Raw genomic sequence first — 23,449 nt, 5'->3', positions numbered from 1 at the left:
GATACTACTCAGGCCATGGTAAAATTGAAAAAGAGGTATTGAATAGGTTATCTGTACTTAAAGTTGCTAAGGCACAGGGACCAGATGAGATACACCCAAGAATACTGTAATAAGTGAGAATGGAAATTGCAGAGGTGGTGCCAGAGGACTGGAGAATTGTAAACATTACATTACACCTTTATTCAAAAAGGTGTGTAAGGATAAGCCCAGCAACTACAGGCCAGTCTGTTTAAATTCGGTGGTGGGGAAATTTTTAGAAATAATAGTTAGGGAAAAGGTTAACAGTCACACAGACAAATGCAGGTTAATTAAGGAAAGTCAGCATGAATTTCTTAAGGGAAAACCATGTTTAACTAAATTGCTGGAGTTTTTTGAAGAGATAACAGAGAGGGTTGATGAGGCCACTGCTGTTGATGTGGTGTACATGGACATCCAAGATGCTGCACAACAGACATGTGAGTAAAGTTATAGCTAATGGAATAAAAGGGACAGTAGCAACATGGATACAGAATTGGCTGAGTGGCAGGGAACAGAGTGTAATGGTTAATGCTTGTTTTTCGATCCGGAGGAAGGTTTGTAGCGGAGTTCTCCAGGGGTCAACATTGAGACCTTGCTCTTCCTGACATATATTAATGACCTAGATCATGATGTACAGGGCACAATTTCAAAGTTTGCAGATGATACATAATTCATAAGAATTGTGAGCTGTGAGGAGGATAGTGTAGAGCTTCAAAAGGACTTAGATGATTTGTTGGAATGGGCAGACAGGTGGCAGATGAAGTTCAATGCAGAGATACACAAAGTGATACATTTTGGTAGCAGGGACATGTATATACTACATGTATAAAATAGGGGGTACGACTCTGAAGGGTGTGCAGGAGCAAAGGGACCAATGTTTAAATGTGCATAGCCATTGAAGGTGGTGGGACGGGTTGAGAGGGCAGTTAATAAAGCATACAGTATCCTGGGTTTTATTAAGGGGCATGGGATACAAGAGCAAGGAGGTTATATTAAATTTGTATAAGTCACTAGTTTGGCCTCAGCTGGAGTATTGTCTCCAGTTCTAGGCATCACACTTTAGGAAGAATGTGAAGGCATTGGAGAAAGTGCAGAAAAGGTTCGCAAGAATGGTTCCTGGGATGAGAAACTTCAGTTATGAAGATAGATAGGAGAAATTAGAAACTATTTTCCTTAGAGAGAAAAAAAAGGCTGAGATTTGATAGAGGCATTCAAAATCATGAGTGGTCTGGACAGAGTAGATAAGGAGAAACTGTTCTCACACGTGAAGGGATTGAGAATGAGCAGGCACATATTTAAAGTAATTAGTAAAAGAAGCAATAGTGATATGAGGAAAAGCTTTTTTATGCAGCGGGTGGTTAGGGTCTGGGATGCTCTGCCTGGGAGTGTGGTGGGGGCAGGTTCAACTGAAGCATTCAAAAGGGAATTAGACAGCTACCTGAAAATTAAGAATTTGCAGTTGTTATGGGGAGAAGGCGGGAGAATGGAACTAGGTGAGCTGCTCATTTGGAGAGCTGGTGCAGACACAATGAGCCAAACTTCTGCACTGTAACAATTCTGTGATTCTATCTGTACTCTGCTTATTATGAAGGAACATGCTGTTTAATTAGATCAGCAATCAATGGGAGGAGATGTCAGAAACAGTTTCTTTACACAAAGCGTTGTGGAGATCTGGAACTCTCAACCCCAAGGACCTGTTGCAGTTAACTGAAAATTTCAAAATTAAGATTTTATTTTAGGCAAGAGTATTAAGGGTTGCAAAGCAAAAGCAGGTTGGTGGAATTCAGGTATACATCAGCCATGATCTAATTGGATGGCAGAACTGGCTCAGAGGATTGAATGGACAACTCCTGTTCCTATCTTTCTCTGTTTTAAATGTTGTTTTTGCCTTTTCCTTGGAAGATACAATGGCATCTGCCTCTACCATTCCCTACAATAAAGTATTCCATGTTCCAATGAGATACAATAGGAGATAGTGTGCTAAGTTTTTATTTTAAAACAGCGGTGATGCAGGAGCGAGAAAGAGCACTTAGGAGGGCTTATTTGGAATGTAGAAGAAACAAATGTGTAAAATGTGGGATTCTTTTTTCACCTGTGTGTACTGGGGATATGGCTAATGTTGGTAAGGCTACATTTAGTGTCCTTCATATCTACCCTAAGAAAGTGAGAGTAGACTTTCCTCTGTAATCCTTTCCTTGTAATCCTAATGCTCCCACAATGGTTTTAGGTAGGAAATTAGAAATATAGGAAAAAGAGTAGGCCATTTGGCCCAAGAGCCTATTTCACCATTAATGAGATCATAGCTGATCTGCAACCCAATTCTATATACACATCTTTGCTCCATACCCCTTAATACCATTGGAAATGTTATGACCCAGCAGCTGGTAAAGATGAGTTATTTAAAAATCACAGGGGGAAACTTTAAACAACCGTCACAATCTATATTTTTTAAGTGGTATGTTTGAGATTCAGCTCTAAATTCAGGAATCAGACTACCAGTTCTCAAGAGGTCTTTTATACCAAACTACATGAGACATACTGAAAGGCCTGGATAGAGTGGACGTGGGGAAGATGTTTCCATTAGTAGGAGAGACTAGGACCCGAGGGCACAGCCTCAGAACAGAGATGAGGAGAAACTTCTTTAGCCAGAGAGTGGTGAATCTATGGAATCCATTGCCACAGAAGGCTGCAGAGGCCAGGTCATTGATTTAAGACCAAGATAGATAGGTTCTTGATTGGTAAGGGGATCAAAGGTTACGGGGAGAAGGCGGGAAAATGGGGTTGAGAAACTTATCAGCGGAGCAGACTTGATGGGCCGAATAGCCTAATTTCTGCTCCTATGTCTTATGGTCTATTTAGTATTTTACACAAGTTAAATATATATACATGGCTACAAATTACTACTATCATAACTTTTAACAAATTCCCAAACTAATCTCCACTAAGGCAATAGCAACCCATAGACTTTAAGCAGGCACTAGGCAAAGCATTTTCGCCTTACAAATTCAAAATGAGGTTCCTTTCACTTTTGTTCCTTTGAAGACACAGTGGTAGTCCTTCAGGCTTTGACCTTAGTACTTCTGCCCTGCACACACAAAACTGCTATCGGTTATACCCAGCACATCTCATTGAATGTAAATTCTCATTGTATCACCAGCCCCTTTGAACTCCACCTCTTCTAACAATAAAACCCTTTTCATAGTACCAATTTTATTAGTAATATAAACATCACTTGGTCTCTGCTAGCTAGGCGCCAGATTTCACTCCTCTTCTTGAATGCTCTATTCAACAACATGCAAATGCACTCTACCTCTCTTACATCTCAAAACTAGTATGCATCAAAGCACCCAGACTAACTGGCTTTAAACCAACTAAACATTTATTTTAAAAGAAAAATAATTTCAATAATATTATGTACATAATAGCTTCATGATAATAATGTGATGAAAACTGCACTTTGCAGGATGAGTGGGGAAGCGAATGTGAGCTATTGCCTGAACAGATGACTTACTGAATGTTTTGTTGGGTGCATTAACTCTGGTCTGAAAGGTTTTTTTTAAGAAAGTCCCTAACTGAAAGAAAATCTAAGACTCTGGGTTTCTGGGAATGGACTATGACTTCAAGCTTCTCAAAACTGAGTGGTGACCTCAGGTTGCTAGGGAATTGGAAGCCAGTTAAAACAAGAAAAAGGACTGAGCCATGGAATAATCTCTGCCATGCAGTTAAGTACAGCCAGGCTGTGAGGAGAAGAAAGTCATGGCAAAGATGGAAATTCCAGATCCAACAAGTTGAGTGGTGAGCAGAGCTATGAGGATTCTGGAACAGCATGCCTTTTGGTGGAAATTGTACCCATGGAAGTTGGGTGCAGTAAAGGCGCTGTCAGATGAGACTTGGTGGCTAAAGCCTCAAAGTAAAGGAACTGGAGCTCTGGCTGAGGAAGATAGAGTTTTGAATGTCCCTGTGGCTGAGATTGTTGCCATATATGCTGAATCAACTACCTGAACGAACTGTGAGTCCACCTTTGTCATATTCACTATTTAAACTGTCATTTATTGTTGATATTGACTACATTTGCCTGTTAATTCATGTTTAATTTATGTTGATTTTGGTTTGATTGTTAAAGTAAAAGTTATAAAATGGGGAACATTGCTCATCAGTCCAAATCTTCCGGTCTCCAAATTGTCAGAGACCCGATGTATGACAGAAGATGCGTGTCAGGACCCTGCAGAAGTCCTGATGCACAGGCTAATGTGGGAATTGCCTGGGATGTTTAAGCTACTGATGGACAATTCCCTGCTGTCCAGGACCCTGCACCAATGTTTCCAACTCTGAGCTAGAGGCGAATACTTGGGACAGATACACACAGCTTACCTTGATAATTACCCAGGAAATTTTAGAAAGTTTAAATCTGGTCCAACACCTGGGTGACTTCATAGCTGGTACCCACCCACCCCCCACCCCCCGTTGACCCCCATGACCTTCCTACTACTCCTCCAACCACCTGGCTTTATGCCCCAACCAGACCAGACCAGACTACCCCAGACCATCTAACTATCCCACCCCAACAACCTGACTACTCCTAACCACCCGACTTTCACCCCCAGCCACCCAACTACCCAACCCACCTGACCCGAGTACCCCCAACCACCCAAATACCCCCACCACATGGCTGCCCTGCCCCAACCACCCGACTACCCACCTACCCACTCATTCAACTACCCACCTCACCCACCTACATAGTTACTCACCTCACCCACTCCCCCACCTACTCAGCCACCCATTCACCTGCCTAACCACCTCACCCACTCACCCAGGTACCCACCTACCCTTTCACCCACCTACCTGTCAACATCATGCAACTACCCACTCACACACCTACCCACCTCACCCAACTACCCACCTATCCACACCCACCTACCATTCACGCAGCCACACACCTACTTACCCATTACTCATTCATCCACTCACCCATTCACTCAAAGAGTTGGAAGTTTAAATACTTACCTGAACATGGCAACTATATACTACTATTTAAAGGGGGCGTGTCCTCCCTTCCCCCAACTCTACTGCAATCCGCTGGAAAACCCCTGGAGACACTGCATTGCCCATTTTTGCTGCAGCTGGAATTGGAAGATCCCAGGACAAATGGGCAGTAGCGTCGGGTTAGGAAAATCTTCGTGGACAGCAGCAATACACACAGCATTGCCGCTTACCAGAGGATACAGGTCATCATGTTTTTTCCATTGGGGTTGTTCATTTAATTTGGTTCTTCTGGTTTGTTTATCTCCAGGGCATCATAATGTAACGGGGAGGCTGTGCTGTCTCCCTGAATCTCATGCTGTATCCCCAACTCGTGCCAGAACCTTGGTAATCGTAGTGGCTGTCAGCCGGGTCCCTGCTGGCAGCTGGCAAAGGTGGGTGAGAACTCTGGGCAAAGGAATTGTTCAAATACTGTGGGCCCCTTCAGTGGAGGGAGTGGGGGACTTGGCAGGCTTGCAGGGTGGAGCTGGAACCAAAGGCCATGAGTAGCAGGCTGGAGTGAAGGCAGGTTGCAGGAGCAGGAGCTGGGAGATAAGCCTTAGGCCAATGTTGGGGCCTAGAGACCAGCCATAAGTGGCAAGCTGAAGCATGGGCTGGTGGAAGGAGCCTCTGGAAGTGGCAAGAGGGAGTTCAAAGTTACGGACGCAGCAAGCTGACACATGGGCTGGAGGTGACGGAGCCTCAGGGAGAGGCCGAGAGGACACAAGGCAGTGGCAATGTTGTTCCTGGAAAGCTGATATTAAAGTGGGGAAAGAGTCCTGCAAGGTGAAAACAGAAGCAGCTTCTCACAAGCTGCAAACTGCAATTCCTGGTCAGCTGGTTCCACTGGCACCTAAAGTCCAGGACTACCAGCCACAGGCAGTTATACAGCATGGCCTTCTTGGAGCAACTGACTGTGAGTTGTGGGAGCCTGAATGAAATGCATCCAAAGACTTTAAGGTAACAGCCCGTTACCCCTTGCCACTTGCCACTTGAAGAGTTGGATTCTTTAATCAAATGCTCTTTGGTTTGGGGGGGGTGAGCTCTCAACATTTTTTTAAGTTTTGGAGTGTTGGGTAATGGTCATTCATTTTAAACAATGAGTGTCCAATCATTGCTTCAAGTTAAGTTTTTTCATGAATGCACTTATACGGCAGGATCTTTTCTTCGTCGGGCAGGCACAGCAGGTGGGCCTGGGAGCAGCCGCGAAATGGACCACCACCCGTGATCAGGCCCTGACTGCAATTCCATGTGTTGCCGGGTTGGGTGCGGGAGGAAGGTGAGTACAGAACTCTGTGCATGCACGGTGGGGACAGGTGCTGACAGCTCCCTGAGGGCACAGAGCTGCCACAGGGAGCTGAAGAATTAGACACTGATGAATAAAGATTTTGAAGATGAAATAAACATGTTCCCACTTGTGACTCAGTCACATGAAGAGGGACATGTTTAAAATGAAGTGGGAACATTTTTTGGAGTTTTTTACTTACTGTTGGAAACTTCATCCCGCCCGAGGATGAGGTTTCGTAAAAAGTGCAAAGGCTGCCTGGCCTATTCACCAACTGAACAGTTGAGCGGACAGCGAAAAATACAACTTAATTGATACTTCAAGGGCCTTAACAGGCCTCTTAATTGTTGGCGGGAGCACTGCCGACTCTCTTGTGTGCCCGCCACCGAAAGATTGCGAGAGTGCGCGATGACTTTACGCCCAATTGGGTCGGGCGCACGCCCACCTGATGGACGTAGAATCCTGCCCATAGGCTTGATACCAGCCCAATAAAAGATCACTATGCTGGAACCTTTGTGCATTCTGCAGTACAAAGGGTTAACAGGTGGGATATGCTAATGTATGATGTAGATGCTGATATAATGCTAACATCAGTCAGTCATATGTTTGAGAAAGAAAGATATTAGAATCATGCCTAGGAGCAATGTGCCTACTTTGTAACCTGTTTAGATGTAGTGCTAATAAATAAGCAGATACCAGAGTATAAGTGCAGTTCATCCACTAATCAAGTATCATGCCTCAAGTACATCGTCAGAAGGACCACCTCAGAACATGCTGGCAGTGGTGGGATTCGAACCCACAACATCGGAATGACTCTGAACACATTTCATGTGATTAAACTTTGCATTACAATCCTGAAGGGGGAGGCTGATAAGGCAGAGGTCATGGTACATATTGGTACCAATGACATAGGTAGAAAGAGGGATGAGGTCTTGCATCAAGAATTCACGGAGTTAGGCAGTAGAGTAAAAAGCAAGACCTTTCGGGTTGTAATCTCTGGATTACTTCCAGTGCCACGTGCTAGTGAGCTCAGAGATAGGAGAATAGCACAGATGAATACGTGGCTTAAGAGTTGGTGCAGGAGGGAGGGTTTTAGATTCCTGGATCACTGGGACCGCTTCTGGGGAAGGTGGGACCTGTACAAGAGGGACGGACTACATCTGAACCAGAGCAGGACTAACATCCTTGCAGGCGGGTTTGCTAGTGCTGTTGGGAGGAGTTTAAACTAATTCGGCAGGGGGAGGGGACATAGAATGTTAGCAGAATAGGGACACATCATGATACAGTAAAACAATCAAGTCAGAGGGGGTACAGCTGCATTAAGTTTCAAGGGAATAAGGCAAGGCTGGATGGCCCCGACTTTAATGCCAGAACTATTACAGGTAGAACGGATGAGTTAAGGGTGAGGATTGACACGTGGAATTGTGATATAGTAGCCATCACTGAGACATGGCTGAGGGAGGGGCACGATTGGCAGCTCAACATTCTGGGATATAGAATCTTCAGGCAAGACAAGGGAGGAGGTTAAAGAGGAGGAGGCATTGCATTATTAGTTAAGCAATCAGTTACTGCAGTAAGGAGAAATGATATCTTGGAGGGGGCATCGAATGAAGCTTTGCGGATAGAGCTTAGGAACAAAAAAGGGGCAGCCACATTGTTAGGTGTTTATTATAGACCCCCAGGTAGTCAGCAGGAAATTGAGGAGCAAATATGTGCACAATTAGCGGAGGTGTGTAAAAACAATAACAACAGGGTAATTATATTAGGTGATTTCAACTTTTTCAACATTAATTGAGATAGACATAGTGCTAAGGGCTTGGATGGAGTGGATTTCTTGAAATGTGTACAGGAGAACTCTCTAGGTCAATATATAGAGGGTCCAACAAGGGATGGCGTAGTGCTGGACCTAATTCTGGGGAATGAAGCTGGACAGATGGCTGATGTGGTGGTGGGGGAGCATTTTAGTGATAGCGACCATAGCATGGTACAATTTAAGTTTGTTATGGACAAAGAAATAAACAAGTTGAAAAAAAATGTTTTGGAATGGGGGAGAGCAGATGTTAGTAAAATATGGTAGGATCTTGCCATGGTAGACTGGGAACAGCTACTTGTGGGGAAATCTAGAGGAGCAGTAGGGGGCATTCAAAAAGGACATGGGGAGGGTATAGGCTCAATACATTCCCTTTAGGGTGATAGGAAGGATTAACAAGCCCAGAGAACCATGGATGACCAGAGATTTTCAGGATAAGATGAGAAGGAAAAGAGAGGCTTTTAGCAGGTACAAGGGAAGCAAATCAGCGGAGGCATTAGTGGAGCACAGAAAGTGCAGGGTGGAGCTTAAGAAAGCAATTAGGAGAGCAAAGAGGGGATGTGAGAAAGCTCTGGCTGGTAAAAGTAGGGAAAATCCCAAGATATTCTATAAGTATGTCAATGGGAAGAGGATAAGCAGGGAAAGAGTAGAGCCCATTAGGGACCAAGGGGGCAATCTATGGGTGGAACCAGATGACATCGCTAGAGTGTTGAACGAATATTTCACATCCGTCTTCACCCAAAAGAATGAGAATGAAGGTATTGAATTCAGGGAGAGAGACTGCGAGGTGCTTGAGCAAATTGATATAGAGAGTGACAAGGTATTGGAGGTGTTGGCAGGCTTAAAAGTGGACAAATCTCCTGGTCTGGATGATTTGTGTCCCACACTGCTGAGGGAGGCAAGGGAGGAAATCGCAGGGGCTCTGACCCAAATTTTTAATTCCTCCCTGTCCATGGGGGAGGTGCCAGAGGACTGGAAAACAGCTAATGTGGTTCCGCTACTTAAGGAGGGTTGTAGAGACAAGCCAGGGAATTACAGGCCAGTGAGTTTCACGTCAGCAGTAGGGAAACTATTGGAGAAAATTCTGAAGGAGAGAATCTACCTCCACTTGGAGAGGTAAGGTTTGATCAGGGATAGTCAGCATGGCTTTGTCAGAGAGAGGTCATGCCTAACAAATTTGATTGAATTTTTTGAGGAGGTGACCAGATGTGTAGATGAGGGTAGTGCAGTTGATGTAGTTTATATGGATTTCAGCAAAGCCTTTGACAAGGTCCCGCATGGGAGACTTATAAAGAAGGCAAATGCACATGGGATACAGGGTAATTTGATCAGGTGGATTCAAAATTGGCTTAGTTGTAGGAGGCACAGGGTGATGACAGAAGGATGCTTTAGTGACTGGAAGCCAGTCTCCAGTGGCGTACCACAGGGATCTGTGCTGGGTCCCCTATTATTTGTCATTTGTGTAAATGACATAGATGACTATGTGGGGGTTAGGATTAATAAGTTTGCGGATGACACAAAGATTGGCCAGGTGGTTAACAGCGAGGTTGAGTGTCTTGGGCTACAGGAAGATATAGACGGGATGGTCAAATGGGCAGATAAGTGGCAGATAGAATTTAACCCTGAAAAGTATGAGGTGATACACTTTGGAAGAAGTAATTTGACAAGGAAGTATTCAATGAATGGCATGATACTAGGAAGTTCTGAGGAAAAAAGGGACCTTGGCATAGATCTCTGAAGGTGGAGGGGCATGTTAGTGGGGTGGTGAAAAAGGCACATGGGACACTTGCCTTTACCAATCGACGCATAGGTTACAGAAGTAGGGAGATCATGTTGGAGTTGTATAAAACCTTGGTGATGCCACAGCTGGAGTACTGTGTGCAGTTCTGGTTACCACATTATAGGAAGGATGTGATTGCACTGGATGGGGAGCAGAGGGGATTCACCAGGATGTTGCCAGGGGTGAAACATTTAAGTTATAAAGAGAAGTTGGATAGACTTGGGTTGTTTTCATTGGAGCAGAGAAGACTGAGGGGCAACCTGATCGAGGTGTACAAGATTATGAGGGGCATAGGCAGGTTGGAAAGGGAGCAGCTTTTCCCCTTAGTTGAAGGGTCAGTCATGAGGGGACACAAATTTCAGGGTGAGGGGCAGGAAGTTTAGGGGGGATGTGAGGAAAAACTTTTTTACCCAGAGGGTGGTGACGGTCTGGAATGCGCTGCCTGGGAGGGTGGTGGAGGCAGGTTGCCTCACATCCTTTAAAAAGTACCTGGATGAGCACTTGGCACGTCATAACATTTAAGGTATGGGCCAAGTGCTGGTAAATGGGATTAGGCAGGTAGGTCAGGACTTTGTCACCTGTCAGTGCAGACGCAATGGGCCAAAGGGCCTCTTCTGCACTGTTTGATTCTGTGATTTCGTGATTCTGTGAATAACAGTAACAATAGTAAAAATCTCGCAATATCAGATTTGGAAGTGATTTAGCATCAAATGTTGTTTGCAGAAGTGGGTTCCAAACTTCAAGCACTCTTTGCATGAAGAAATACTTTCTAACTTCATTTCTGAAAGCACTGGCTCTAACCATAAATCTATGCCCCCTAGTCCTAGACTCCCCAACCAGTTCCGCTTAATATCTTGAAAACATTGATCAAATTAGCCTTTAACCTTATAAATTCCAGAGAATATATAATGACTCAATGGAGTGGACAGATTTCAACACAAAAAAGATAAACTTTATTACAGAGAGCTTTTCAGGTGCGACATGCCTGATCAGGATTCTCATCAGGAAGCCCCAAACCCTGGATTGTCCGCGCTTGCGTCTCATTGGTCAGAGCCTCCCAAAACATCACGTGAACCTGATAGACAGCAGGAGGGGCTATACCCTCAGTTACTACTTTTCCTCCCCCTTTAGTTTTTTAAAATCTCTGTTTTCAGAGAAACATTTGAATATCCAAGAACGTATACATATATACAACTTCACGTGATTAAAGATCAAGGGCAGAATTTTTAGATCGGTGGGTGGACAATTAACAGCCAGCCAGTGTGAAACGCGTACTGTAAAGCTCAGTGCTGCTGGGGTTAGGGCAGGAGGAGAGCAAACGCTGACATCAATGCGGGCGCGGATGAGTGCTGATTGAAAGCTCCTCGAAGGCAGAGAGCTGCCTCAGGGCACTGAAGACCTGAAAACTGAAAAATAAAGTTTTCAGAAACTGAAAGAAAATGTCCGTGCATTGTTATAAATGACCTGAAAATTTAGCAACTGAAAATGCTGTGCATAGATCTTTATTTATATGTTATTTCATCACGGAAACCTCATCCCGCCCATGGGTGAGGTTTGAAGAAAAATGCAAAAGCCGCCTGGCCGATTCCCCCATCACCCAGGGAATGGACCACCATTCCCTATTTGAACGGAAAATGTAAAATTAAAGACAATTGCAACTTTAATTCCTTTAATTGGCCTCTTAATTGTCGGCGGGCGCACTTCCGACTTTAGCTTGTGCCCAGTGACCAAAATATTGAGTGAATGCGGGATTACATCAAACGTTCGCCCGATGTCATCTTGCGCAATTTCGCAAGCAATTGGGTTGGGCGCATGCCTTCCTGCCAACCTAGAAATTCTGCCCCAAGTCTCTGAGGTGCTCTCCTTAGATGTCTAGAGTGGCATATCTCTAGCACTTGAGGTTCCTCAACAGGATCAACAGGAGAAACAGGAGCTTGTTATCAGGTGACAACTGAATGTGTCTCCATTTGCAGTGTGTAAGCCAGTGCGGTACATAAAAGTATAAGGTATAAAAGTATATTCATATGCAAATAATATCAGAGCTCAACATTGTATTCTTGCTGATGCTATTGGCAGAATGGCCGTATCCTCACTGAATAAACCCATTAATGGTTCATGGCCCAACACAAGGGTGAAATGTTGTCCATGTAGGCACTGGTGGAATTTCTTTACTCCAGATATCACCGACAAACCTTCCTTTTTCATTCATTCATGGGATGTGGGCGTCGCTGGCCAGGCCAGCATTTAAGAGTCAACCACATTGCTGTGGGTCTGGAGTCAGACGTAGGCTACACCAGTAAGGATGGCAGATTTCCTTCTCTAAAAGACATTAGTGAACCAGATGGGTTTTTACAAAAATCGGCAATGGTTTCACAGTCACCATTAGACTTTTAATTCCAGATTCTAATTGAATTCACTTCAAAATTAATCAAAATCAAAGTTAATCCAGAGATCCAGGGTAAAGTTCTGGGGACTTGGGTTTGAATCCCGTCACGGCAGATGGTGGAATTTGAATTCCATCAGAATTTGCATATAAGTCATCTAGCCTTGGAATGGGGTACTTCTCTAGTTTTGCTGCCTTATTTATGGTCAATTTATAGTCCCCACAAATGCATATGGTTTGGTCAGGCTTAACCATTGGAACTATGGTACTGCCCATTCCGAGAATTGGACAGGCTGGATGATGCCCAGCTTTTTTAACCAGCACAGTTCTGCATCCACCTTCTCCTTCAATGTTTAAAACACATGTCAGGCCTTAAAGAAACATGGTGTCGCCTGAGGATCCACATAGATCTTAGCCTGCATGCCTTTTAACTTCCCTAATTCATCTCTAAAAACCATGTTGTATTTCCATAACAGTTCAGGAACTCCTCCTGATTTCAGCCTAAATATCTCAGACCAGTCAAGCTTGATCTTCCACAGCCAGTCTCCGCCTAAAAGATTGGGTCCTTCACCTTTCACTATTGTCACAAGCAGCTGGACTGCCTGTTGTCTATAAAACACTGGTACGGTGGCGATGCCCTTTACCTGAATCGATTCCCATGTGTATGTTCTTAATTTAGTGATTGTCTACTCCAGTTTTATTGGCTGTCTGCCTTCATTAAGGTATTTGAAAATGCGCCCTCCCACCACTGTAGCTGAGGCACCCATATCGATCTCCATTATTAGTGGCTTCTCATTAATTTGGATTGTGACAGTGATAGGTTTGGTTTTCACAGGGGTTTTGTTATACAGGCAATAAACGTTGGTGTTGGCAGCTTCAGGTTCTGCTGTATTTTTTAATTTGATCGTGTTGGTTTGCTGCTTTATGGGCTGTTTCGACTTTGCCCTACATTGCCTTACTAAGTGAACTTTCTTACGGCAGTAATGACATTCTGGCTCTTTGAATTTACAGATGTCCAGTCCGTGGTCACCTCCACATCTATGACAACTTAATCTTGGAGTCACTGCTGTTTCTACTAGACCTTTCTGTTTCTAACAGCGGACATGGCATCTCACTTTGATGTTGTTGATCTGGTTTTCACACCATGCTCAGCGGTAGGTTCCACCCCACATGAAGAATGGCACCATGTTGTTTGTGTTGCAAAGTCTGCGAGTCTCTCGTAGCACTTTCCATGGTGAAGGAAATTTCTATGACGTGCTTAAAGTCAATGTCAACCTCGGTGAGTAAACGGTGCTGTAGGGAGTCATCCTGAACTCCACAAGCTAATCAGTCCTGCAGCAAATCATTTAATGTGTCCCCGAAGCCACAGTGCCCTGTCAACTGCTTCAGGTTTGCTACATAGGTTTCAGTGAGCTCTCCTGAGGCCCTAACTTGGGAATTGAATTTAAAATGTTGCATTATTATGGACGGCTTCGGCTGGAAGCGCGTTTTCACGTGGTCCACTAATTCATTATAAGATTTAGAATGGGGCGCGCTCGGGGCCATCAGGTTTCGAATGAGGTTGCGTGTTTCACTGCCACTCACACTCAACAGGATGGCTTTCTGCTTTTCCTCTATGGTAATTTCATTCACTACACAACAAAATCCAAGGTGTTCTAAATACTGACTCTAATCTTCCATAGTAACATTATAAGGATCGATTCTGCAGAAGAGTGGCATGATTGGTGAGTAGCCTTTTCTTTTGTTAAGATTCGATGTACTCACAGTAACAAGGCAAGGTGCAGTGTTGGTGCTATTTTACCTTCATCACCAAACGTAATGACTGAACGGAGTGGACAGGTTTCAACAAGAAACAGATAAACTTTATTACTGAGAGCTTTTCAGATGCTACATGGTCGAACAGGACTGTCATAAAGAAGCCCCGGCCCCGGATTGCCTGCGTTTAGGTCTCATTGGTCGGAGCCTACCAAAACAACACATGACCCCTGATAGACAGCAGGAGACGCTATACTCTCAGTTACTACAGAATACAACTCCAGTTTGAGTAATCTCTCCTTGTAATTTAATCCTTGGAGTCCAAGTATTGTTCTGGGAAACCCAAGATGCACTTCGAGACCAGTGTATCCTTCCTAAGGTATGCTGCCTGGGACTGCTCACAGTATTCCACGTGTGGTCTAACCAGGCCTTTGTATAGCTAAAGCATGACTTCTACCCTTTGTATTCTAGTCCTCCAGATATAAAGGCCAGCATTCTATTTGACTTTTTAACTATTTTCTGCACCTCCTCTTGACATTTTAATTATATATGCATAAGGACCCCAAGTATCTTTGGACCTCCACTGTTTCTAGCTTTTTACCATTTAGGAAGCAGCCTATTCTAACCTTTTTAAGGCCAAAGTGGATGACCTCACATTTACTTATATCAACATCCACTTTCCACAGTTTTCCTCACTCACTTAATCTATCAATATCATTTTGTAATTTCATGCTTCCATTTATGCTGCTTACAATGCCGTCTATCTTTGTGCCATTGGAAAATTTGCAAATATGGGATTCTATTCCATCACCTGAGTCATTAATCAATATAGTGAATGGTTGAGGATCCAACACAGATCTTTGCAGGATGTCAATAGTCAATCCTGCCAAGTAGAGAATCTGCCCATTATCTATACTATCTGTCTGCTTCCGTTCAGCCAATTCTCTAACCAGGTCAATAATTTGCCTTAAATTCCATGAACCTCAACTTTAGCTAACAGTCTCTTATGAGAGACTTTATCCACTGCTTTCTGGAAGTCCTAGAAAAACATGCATTGGTATTCCCCTGCCCACTACTCAAATCACCTTTCAAAAATCTCAAACAAATACCTACCCTTTCCAAATCCATGCTGGTTGTCTCTGATCAACTGAAAAATTTCAATATGTTCAATCACCTTATCCTTAATTATAGAATCTAGAAATTCCTGTCAACAGAAATTTAGCTAACTGGTCCACAATTTCCTTGTTTCCTTCTATCACCTTTCTTAAGTAGTGGAGTGACATGCACAGATCCGCATGCACCATCTACACACTGATATCCCAATATTTCTTGCAGTTTATAAACACGCCGTGTTACTGTGTTGGTTCTCAGATTGCCACTTGTGCACAATCAATGATTCCCTGAACTTTTGGGAAGTCAATCAGAGAGATAAATGTGAGCACTGGCTCATTCTGGTCATTGTCATCACAGGGGAAATTTATGTAACTCCCATCTCTGAGAAATAATCTGTTCAAATCCTGCCATCTGTATTATTTACTGTGGACTGTGAGACCCTCAACATATTTATGGTATAGCTCTGGAAGGAACCAGAAATTTTTAAAAAAGTGTGGTGGTGATCTTCACAGTCACTGGTAATGTGCCAGGCCTAGCAGGGAGTAAGTCTTTTTCTAGGATTCAGATGTCTGCCACCACTTGATGTGACAGCCTTAGCCAGCAGGAGCACTGTTGTTTTGAGCAGTCAAAGAACTGAGTCTTTGCAATCTCCATAACATGGGTGGTGCCACCTTGGAGAGTCACCTTTCCTCTCCACCTTCCCCTGTGCACCTCCCTCCTGTGCACCTCCCTCTTGTGTTTGTGCTGATCGCACTGCAGCATGTCATCAATCAATACCTTACATAGTAATGGCCTTCCTCTTCTAATATGCTGTCAATCGCATCCAACATGTCTTTCATTCTGATGTTGTCAGTTTAAAACTGAACAGATAAAGCTGAACAGATATTGTGCTGGAAAGGTAATTTATTGTTATCAATGGAAGAGCATTTGAATAAGGCCTGAGTTTGTGTTAAATTTGATAAAGGTCTGCATTAGAATCAATGCTGCTGATCATTTTCATTGAAGAGTTAGATGAAAACATTAAATTTGCAGAAGACATGAAAATGTGAATAGGCAGATTAATTTGCACTAATAGGCTGAAGTTGATTTAGACAAATTGGAGAAGTGCCTATGTGTGGTAGAGGCTCTTTCATGTGGTCAAATACATTGTCATGCTTCTGGAGTTGGTAAACTGCAGGTATGTTTACAGCATATTGAAGCATCAATTAAAGGTATCAGATCAAACCTTAGGGTTTATTGAATCATTCATTAAAGATATATAAGTGGTGTGAAGTAACTTGGAGAAGTAGACAGGATATTAGGTTGATAAAAACAAAAAACTGCGGATGCTGGAAATCCAAAAGAGAAACAGAATTATGTGGAAAAACTCAGCATGTCTGGCAGCATCAGCGGAGAAGAAAAGAGTTGACTTTTCGAGTCCTCATGACCCTTCAACAGAACTGAGTGAATATTAGGAGAGGGGTGAAATATAAGCTTGTTTAAGGTGTGTGGAGGCGGGGGGGGTGTTGGGGGGAGAGAAGTGCAGGGGAGTGTGGTTGTAGGGACAAGCAAGCAGTGATAGAATCAGTTAATCAGAAGATGTCACAGACAGAAGAACAAAGAGGTGGTGATATTATCTAAGAGAATGTGCTAATTAAGAATAGATGGCAGGACACTCAAGGTACAGCTCCAGTGGGGGTGGGGTGGAGACACTAACAGGGCATAAAAGATATAGATTTAAAAATAGTGGAAATAGGTGGGAAAAGAAAAATCTATATAAATTATTGGAAAAAACAAAAGGAAGAGGGAAGAAACGGGAAGGGGGTGGGGATAAAGGAGGGAGATCTAAAGTTGTTGAACTCAATATTCAGTCCGGAAGACTGTAAAGTGCCTAGTCGGAAGATGAGGTGCTGTTCCTCCAGTTTGCGTTGGGCTTCACTGGAACAATGCAGCAAGCCAAGGACAGACATGTGGGCAAGAGAGCAGGGTGGAGTGTTAAAATGGCAAGCGACAGGCAGGTTTGGGTCTTTCTTGCGGACACATTCTTATGGATTTTAGGTTGTATTATTTGAAGCATCGTGTACAAAACAAGAAGCACCATCCTTAGGCTATATAAGACTGTGCTATGTTCTCACTTGTTTCTAGTTTTGATCACTGCATACAGCTGTTCTTTTTTGCATATCATTGTACTCTTGCCTCAGAGAATAAGGTGAATTAGTAAAAGGATTCACAGATTGCTTAATAGCCTGGAAAACTACAACATGAACACTCCTTCCATGGCTGTAACCATCTTTATCTGTCATAGAGAAATTGCTAGAATCCATTATTAAGGAAGTTATAGCAGGATATTTAAAAAATCATAATGTGATCAGGCAAAATCAACATGGCTTTGTGAAAGTGAAATCAAGTTTAATTAATTTATTGGAGTTTGAGTATTTCTGAAAAAAGACTCCAAGGTGGATAAAGGAGAACCTATAGATGTGGTATACTTGGATTTCTAAAAGGCATTTGATAAGATGCCACATCAAAGGTTATTAAGAGAACATGGTGTAGAGGGTAACAAATTAGCATGGATAAAGGATTGGTTAGCTAACAGGAAGCAGAGAGTAAGAATAAATGGGTCTTTTCGAGTTGGCAAGCTGTAACTAGTGACGTGTCACAGGGATCAGACTAGGGGCCTCAACTATTTACAATCTACGTCAATGATTTGGATTAAGGTACTAAATTTGCCGATGACACCTGGATAGGTAGGAGAGTAAGTCATCAAGAGGAGGTAGAGAGCCTGCAAAGGGTTTATAAACAGGTTAAGTGAGTGGACAAAAATTTAGCAGATGGAGTATAATGTTGGCAGGAAGAATAGAAAAGCAGTATGCTATTTTAATAGAGAGAAATTTCAGAACTTGGTGACACAGAGGGATTTGGGTGTCCTGGTACACGAATCACAAAAAGTTAGTATGCAGGCACAGCAAGTGATTAGGAAGGCAAATGGAATGTTGGCATTTATTGCAAGGAGAATGGAATATAAAAGTAAGGAAGCTTTACTGCAGCTGTACAGGGCATTTGTGAGACTATGTAGAGCTTTGGTCTTCTTATTTGAAAAAGGATCTAATTGCATTAGAAATAGTTCAGAGAAGTTTCACTCAACACATTTCTGGGATGAAAGCTTATTGTATGAAGAATGGTTGAACAGGTTGAACATATACCCATTGGAGTTTAGAAGAAGGAGAGGTGATCTTATTGAAACATTTAAGAACCTGAGGGTACTTGATGGGATAGATACCGGGAGGATGTTTCCACTCCTGGGGTAGACTAGGATTAGGGGAATCAGCTTAAGAACAAGAAGTCTACCTTTTCAGACTGAGATGAGGAGAATTTTTTTTTCTCTCAGAGGTATGTGGAATTCTCTTCCCCAGACAGCAGCGGAGGCTAGGTCATTGAATTTATTTAAGGCAGAGTTGGACAGATTTTTGATAGACAAGGGAATCATGGGCTATGGGGGGGTGCAGCCGGGAAAGTGGAGTTGAGACTACATTCAGATCAGCCATGATCTTATCGAATGGTAGAGCAGGCTTGAAGGGCCGAATGGCCTACTCCTGTTTGTAAGTCTACCAGCTGATAGAGAGAGCAATCTTTTTATGGCATTTATGCCTTATGGGTTTTCACAATTCATTCCACATCCACCAAGTATTCAATTAGATGTCACCACAGAATCCAGAGCCAGAGCTCCGGTCTCTACTTGTTGAATGCTACACCTGAGCCAAAATCCCTGAATATGATGAAAGACATTAAAGCCCTGGAAAAGGTACAGAGAAGTATAAATAAAATCCTACCAAGCCTAAGAGGGCTCAGTTATGACGATAAATTCCAACAGGCAAAGACTATTTATTTTAGAGAAACATAGGGGTTAAATTGAGGTTCAAAGAATTAGATTTTGACTAAGTTGATAGGTTATTTGAGATGAAAAGTGACAATAGGAGCAGAGTGCATGTACAGAAGATCTGTAGATAGATTTGGGTTAGATGCTGTGAGATATTTTTTGTGCAGCATCATTCCCTGTGCAACATACTTTGATATGAATTCATCACAATTCTTTAAAAGAAACTTGACAAACCCTTGGGTGAAGAGGGCATTTCCACTTAGAAAGGGTAAGTTGCTGTTATCTGCATTTATGAGGAGTTATAGGCTATCACAGTTTGAGGCTATGCTTAATTGCCTAGGAGTTAGAGGGGAATTTCCCAAAGGTTTCCCTGAATTGGTTTTTTGTTGCCTTCCAATATTTTTAGCTCTCCCAGCAAAAGATCAGGGGATGGTTAGGGGATGCATCATAGCTTGACATGAATGGGTTTGATCAGTCTGACGGTCTTTCACCACACATGTTTTCTTTTATATTTTGTATGTAAAGAGCAGTGATCATAAAGTAAAGAAAATAACAACATTGCAACAGAAGGAAAGCCTACACTCTGCTGCCCAGCAGTCTCCTGCCAAACTGCCATTTTGAATATGTGTCAATAAGTTGACATGATAGTAATATCATTTGGTATGTTCAGTTTATCTGCTGATGAAATCCTCAGCCATGCTTTTGTTACCTCTAGACTTAACTATCCTTATGATCCCTGTGGAGACCAAGAGCCTAACTGAACCAAACAACCCCAACTGAAGAAACCGACAGACAGGATTTCATTTTATAACTTCTACTTTAACAATCAAACCAAAATCAACACAAATTATACACAAATTAATGGACATAATATATTCAATGGAAACCATAAATTTATACAAAGTTAAATAAAAATAAAAATAAATCTCATGGACTTACTGGCAGTCCCCTTATCATACATGTGGTATCATGTGAAGTCCCAAAGTCCTTCACAACTTACTCCTCCTCTAGACTTCAACTCCTCTTCTCATGCAGGATTGATCCTCAAGCTGCACTGACAACAATTTTGCTCCATCCAAATTCCACGGATATGGTTACCACCAGAAGGGTGCACTTCCGCAGAACCTTCTTAACTCAACTCACAACAATCTTGATGGCATAGATTCCTTAGATTCAGTTTCATCAAACTACTCAATAACACACCGATACATACTTCAGCTGGCTTTGGTTAAAAACTGAGGCAACAGTAGTAACGTTATTTCACAAAGAACTCAAAGAAAATTATAATCACCAGGGAAGTAGTACTGAGCAAATTGTTGGAGCTATAGGCTGACAAGCCCTGGTGTCCTGGTGGACTTCATCCTAGGTTCTTAAAGAAAGTGGCTAGTGAGAAAGTTGATGTGTTGATTTGAATTTTCCAAAATTCCCTAGAATCAGGCAAGGTTCCATGGGGCAGAATTTGATGAGTCGATGAGCGGGGGCAAAGCCAGCTCTCCGACACATAAAATGAGGCGCGGTGCCGTTGGAGGGAACTCCCGACGTCACCGCGCCCGATTTAAATTTTCAGGAGAGTGGGAGCGCAGCGAAATCAGCTGCGTGCCCGCCGACTTGTCAGTGGCCAATTGAGGCTGTTGACAGGATCAATTAAAGGACCTGCCATCCAACCTTAAGGTTGGTGGGCAGGCCAGGAGCCCCGGAGGGAACTAGAAAAAACATGAAACCTCATCCACGGGCGGGATGAGGTTTCATGTGGGCTTTAAAAAATTTTAATAAAGATTTTGTAAAAATTATGGATATGTCCCAGCTCATGTGACATTGTCACATGAGGGGACATGTAAGGGAAATTTTATTTTTCTATTTTTGTCTTTTTTACATGTACAGCCAATCTCCCTGAGGCAGCACTTAGCCTCAAGGAGATGAAAGAGCGCATTCTCGATTTTGGGATTCCGGCCTGCCCCCCGCCCGCACAGGGAGTGCATAGCACTTCTGTGCGGACGTCATGCTGGGCGGGCCTTAACTGTCCCTTCCACATAAAATGGCAGCGCGCCTCTGATCGGGGGCACCGATCGGAAGTGCACCCGTACGCACCTGCCCATCAACTTCCCCCCCCCCCCCGCCAAAATGGGGGGAAATTCAGCCCATTAGATTGGAAAATAGCAAATGTAATTCCTTTATTCAAAAACAGAGGGAGACAGAAACTACAGGCCAATTAGCTTAACATCTGTCATAGGAAAATGTTAAAGGCTATTATTAAGATGTTATAGCAGGACACTTAGATAATTTTAAGGTGATCAGGCAGAGTCAACATGGTATTTTGAGAGGGAAATCATGTATAATCAATTTATTGAAGTTTTTTGAAGAAGTAACATGTCCTGTGGATAAAGGGGATGTGGATATAATGTACAGAGATTTCCAGTAGTCATTTGATAAGGTGCCATATCAAAGGTTATTGTGGAAAATAAAAGCTCATGGTGTAGGAAGTAACATATTGGCATGGACAGAAGATTGGCTAGCTAACAGGAAGCAGAGAGTAGGCATTTTTCTCATTGGCAAAATATAATGAGTGGTGTGGCACAAGGTTCAGTGCTGGGGCCTCAACTTTTTACAACTTATATAAATGACTTGGATGAAGGGACCAAAGGTATGGTTGGTAAATTTGCGGATGATACAAAGGTATGTAGGAAAGTAAGTTGTGAAGAGGGCATAAAGAGGCAACAAAATAATATAGATAGGTTAAGTGAGTGGACGAAGATCTGGTAAATGGGGTATACTGTGGGGAAATGTAAAATTGTCCACTTTGGCAGGAAGAATAAAAAAGAAACATATTATCTAAATGGTGAGAAATTGCAGAGCTCTGAGATGCAGAGGGATCTGGGTGTCCTCATACATGAATCACAAAAGGCTAGTATGCAGGTACAACAAGTAATTAGGAAAGCAAATAGAATGTTATAATTTATTGCAGGAGGTGGGGGGGAATGAATACAAAAGTAGGGAGGTTATATTTCAGTTATACAGGGCGATAGTGAGATCACGGCCAGAGTATTTTGTGTAGTATTAGTCTTCTTATTTGAGGAAGGATATAAATGCATTTGAAGTAGTTCAGAGAAGGTTTATTGACTAATACATGGAAGGTGGGAAGCAAGTCTTATGAGGAAATGCTGGGCAGGCTAGGCTTGTATCCGCTGAAGTTTAGAAGAGTAAGAGGCAACTTGATTGAAACATATTAGATCCTTAGAGTCTTGACAAGGTGGATGTGGAGTGGATGTTTCCTCTTGTGGGAGAATCTAGAACTAGGGGTCATTGTTTAAAAATTAGGGGTCATTGATTTAAGACAGATGGGGAGAATTTTTTTCTCTCAGAGGGTTGTGAGTAATTGGAACTCTCTTCCTCAAAGGGTGGTGGAAGCAGAGTCTTTGAATATTTTTAAGGCAGAGGCAGATAAGCAAGGGGATGAAAGGCTATCAGGGTAGGTGGGAATGTGAAGTTGAGGTTAAAATCAGATAAACCATGATCTTATTGAATGGTGGAGCAGGCTCAAGGGGCCGAGTGGCCTACATCTGCTCTTAATTCAAATGTTCATATGCATATATGTTCACATGTTAGTATGTTCTATTGCTGCTGCCAACACACCCTTCAGTTTGCACCCCTTTTCAGCTGTTTTATGCACACATAGCTTCTCAGTCTGTTGGTACTGCTCCTGCTGAAAACTAAACTCTGGGAACCCTCTGTCTTTTTCTTTCTAATCAGCTTCCATTTCCCTAGCAATCTAGGCCACAGGCTGATGTTCCAGTGGTCTGATATCACAGCCAAGAATCCCAATTTACTAAGCCCCTTACCAGAAACCTGAAGTTTTATTTTCTCTTTCCAATTAGGGACTGTCAAATAAAATACAAGCTTTGAAACCAGAAGTAGTGTAGGCAACAACTCACACACTATGGGTTTCATCATACTATTCTAATACACTTCTTGCCCACCTCCCTATTTCTACTCGCTGCAAATTTGAGGTCATTCAAAACTCTGTTGCCATATGCTAATTCACAACAACTTCCATTCACCAATTTCTCCTCTGCTTGCTGACTTATTTTGGCTCCAGTTTAAGCAAAACCTTGCTTTTAAAATTCTTATCCTTGTTTTCAAATCCCTCCATTGCCTTGCGCGCCCCCCCCCCTCCCTCTCTGAGACCTCCTGTAGCCTGAGAACACCCCAAGGTATATGCATTCAGCCAATTCTGGCCTCTTAAGAATTCCCTGTTTTAATTGATCCATCATTGGCAGCCGTGCTTTCAACTGCCATGATCCTAAGCTCTGGAATTCCCTCCCTAACCTTCTCTACCTTTCTAAGTCTCTATCCTCCTTAAGACACTTCTTAAAATTTACCTCTTAATAAAATTTTGACCACGTGTCCTAATATCACCTTATGTTGCTTTGTAT

This window comes from Carcharodon carcharias, chromosome 6, assembly GCF_017639515.1.
Source record: "Carcharodon carcharias isolate sCarCar2 chromosome 6, sCarCar2.pri, whole genome shotgun sequence".
NCBI lineage: Eukaryota > Metazoa > Chordata > Chondrichthyes > Lamniformes > Lamnidae > Carcharodon > Carcharodon carcharias.
Note: the sequence above shows the minus strand (reverse complement) of the source record.